The following is a 3385-nucleotide window of genomic DNA, read 5'->3' on the forward strand; positions in this document are numbered from 1 at the left end:
GGATTACAGGCACGCGCCACCATGCCCAGCTAATGTTTTGTATTTTTAGTAGAGATGGGGTTTCACCATGTTGACCAGGATGGTCTCGGTCTCTTGACCTTGTGATCCACCCACCTCGGCCTCCCAAAGTGCTGGGATTACAGGCTTGAGCCACCGCGCCCGGCAATAAAGGAGATGTTTAACAATTTTTTTTTCAGAGCTAGCTGAAGTTTTATTTTGGCCCCCCCCCAAAAAAAAAAAAAAGTAATTGAATTGTTTTGCAGCTGGAGGCCTGGGCAAGGGCTTCCCCAGCAGTAAACCCTGCAAGTGGGCTGAGGGCTAGGGCTGAGCCTCAGGTAGGTCACTTGTTCCCTGTGCTCCCTGCACAGAAGCCTCCCTCCCAGGCTCTGGGGCAGCCTCAGGAGGGGCAGGCTGGGAGGGGCTGCCGCAGCTGTTCACTTCAGCAGGACATCAGAGGACTTGGACACCAGCCTCCATGGCAGGTCTCAATCTTCTTCACAACCATGGCCTTGGTGGTGCTGGTGCGGCTGAGGGAGCTGAAGCCTGTGCCAGAGCCAAAGCTGGAGCCCAGGCCATAGCTGAGGCTGGGGCTTGTGAGGCCCCCATAGGCCCAGCTCAGACCACCTGCATAGGCGCTGGTGGTCTTTGTATGGATACTCATGTTCTGCATCCCAGATGCCAGCCAGCTTTCCTAGCCCTCCAGCAGCTTATGGTAGGTGGCAATCGTGATGTCCAGGGCCAGCTTGACATTCATCAGCTCCTGGTACTCACTCAGCTGCAGTGCCATGTACTGCTTGGCCTGCTGCAGGATGGCCTCCAGCTCCTCCTGCTTGGCATGAGCATCCATAATGGCCAGCTCCTCCCACTGCTCAGCATCTGTGATGGCGGCCTCCAGGGAAGCCCTCTGGCCTTTGAGGCCCTCAGTCTCAGCCTGAAGCCAGCTGATGTTCTGGTTCATCTCGGAGATCTCAGTCTTTGTATGCTGCAGGTCATCCCTGTGCTTCCCAGACTGTGTCTGCAGCTCCTCATACTTAATCTGGTATATGTTGTCCGCCTCAGCCCGGCTGCGGTTGGCAATCTCCTTGTACTGCGCCTTGACCTCAGCAATGGTGCTGTCCATGTCCAGGGACCAGCTGTTGTCCATGGACAGCACCACAGACGTGTCTGAGATCTGGGACTTCAGCTCCTGGATCTCCTCTTCATACAGCTGCCTGAGAAGGTGATCCTGTCAGTCAGCCTTTCCAGGCGAGACTCTAGCTCTACCTTGTTCATGTAAGCTTCATCCACATCCTTCTTGAGAGGACAAATTCAATCTCCATCTCTTTATGCTTATTGATCTCATCCTTATACTTGTTTTTGAAGTTCTCCACCAGCCCCTGCATGTTGCCAAGCTCCACCTCCAGCTTCAGCTTCTCCTGGCCCAGAATCTCCAGTTGCCACCTGAGGTTGTTGATGTAGCTCTCAAACGTGTTGTCCGTGTTGCTCCGAGCCGCCTTCTGCTGCGGCAGGAGGCTCCACTTGGTCTCCAGCGCCTTGTTCCGCTGCTCCAGGAACTGCACCTTGTCAATGAAGGAGGCAAACTTGTTGAGGGTCTTGATGTGCTCCTTCTCCTAAGTGTGCATGGTCTGGATGCTGGAGTCCACTTCCAGGTTAAGGGGGCTCAGAAGGCTCTGGTTGACCATGACAGCAGTGATGCCTCCTATGCCCATGCTGCTGGCCCCACCATAGCCTGCACCCAGGCCACCCTGGAAGCTGCTACTGCCCACTTGGGAGAAGCTTGAGGAGCTGATGCAGGCACCAGGCCCACTAGTGTAGGAGTGGCTAGGCCGGGGGGCTAGAGGTGAACACCTTGTAGGACTTCTGGGTCACCCTGATGGACATGGTGGAGGCAGAAGTGGAGGCAGGTGGGCTGAACCAGCGGAGATTCCTGAAGGAGTGGAGAAGCTGCTTCTTTGGAAATTTTTAATAATTTTTAAGGAATTTTCAAGTGATCCCATTTGGTAGCTTGCTACTACTAATTAGCAGGCTGTTAACTTCATGCTCCCTGGGCTCCTTGCATACACTACTCCCACCACTAAAGGGCATCTTAACCTCAGGGTGCCTGAGTTTTGACGGTTTTCACTTAATTTGACAAGGATACATAGAGGACCACCATCTGTTAAGAGTCAGGCATGAATAGAACACAATCCCTGCACTTGAGGAGCTTTTCCATGATTGGTTTTCTTTCTATTTTTTTTTTTAAAGACGGGGTTTCACCATGTTGGTCAGGCTGCTCTTGAACTCCCAACCTCAGGTGATCCGCCCACCTTGGCCTTCAAAGTGCTTGGATTACAGGCGTGAGACACCACACCCAGCCCATGATTGGTTTTCAACTGACTACTAGACAAAAACGATGACAGGATGAGCAAAGGACCTTGAAGTTGAGAAATTAATCCTTCAGGGACAACTCTGGAAGGCTTCACAAAGGGATGACATTTTATTCTTTCAATAAACATTGATTCAGAGCTTACCATATGCCAGATAAAGCCATCAGCTTCACTGAAATTACTTCTAGTTCATATTTCAAAGCCTTATATAATAGAAAATTTGTGAGGTAGGATTGGAAAGATGTAAATTCCTGGCAGAGGAGCTGAAGATGCTGTAGTTCATAGGAGGAATAGAACTATTGGAATTGCCTGGAGGAGGGATTCAAGTGGGGCAGTGGAGAGGGAGGGGAGACCCTAAGAAGTTGGGAATCATGTAAAAGGCTTTGAACGGCTTGTCAAGGAAGTTTAGATTTGTCCTGAAATTAGAGGTATTAATTAGAAAAGTCATTATGGAGACTTTCTTAAGACTACAGAAAGGAAGATGTATGGACAGAATAGAGCAGACACTTGGAAACCAGTTAGTATGATTTTATGTGAATCTGAGCAAGAGAGGAGGAGAATTGAAATGAGGTATGCACCGAGTTTAAAACAATGTAAGATAGGCTGGGTGTGCTGTAATCCCAGCACTTTGGGAGGCTGAGGCCGGAGGATCCCCGAGCCCAGGAGTTCAAGACCAGCCTGGCCAACCTGGTGAAACCCCATCTTTACTAAAATACAAAAATTAGCCTGACATGATGGTAGGTACCTTTAATCTCAGCTACTCAGGAGGCTGAGACAGAAGAATCACTTCAACGTGGGAGATGGTGGTGGCAGTGAGTCGAGATCATACTACTGCACTCCAGCCTGGACTACTGAGCGAGACTCCATCTCAAGAAAAAATTAAATGCCAGGCGCTGTGGCTCATGCCTGTAATCCCAGCTCTTAGGGAGGCAGAGGGGGGAGGATAGCTTGAGCCTAGGAGTTCAAGACCTGCCTGGGCAATATAGTGAGACCTCGTTCTCCACAAAAAGTAAAAAAAA

The 3385-nt window shown here is 50.5% G+C and overlaps 1 pseudogene; it reads right to left on the reverse strand.

Moving 5' to 3' along the window:
* Nucleotides 1-194: 194 nt before the first annotated feature.
* Nucleotides 195-2217, reverse strand: LOC108300618 (annotated as a pseudogene).
* Nucleotides 2218-3385: the final 1168 nt, after the last annotated feature.

The sequence above is a fragment of the Cebus imitator genome, unplaced genomic scaffold (genome assembly GCF_001604975.1).
Source record: "Cebus imitator isolate Cc_AM_T3 unplaced genomic scaffold, Cebus_imitator-1.0 Scaffold28, whole genome shotgun sequence".
Taxonomy (NCBI): domain Eukaryota; kingdom Metazoa; phylum Chordata; class Mammalia; order Primates; family Cebidae; genus Cebus; species Cebus imitator.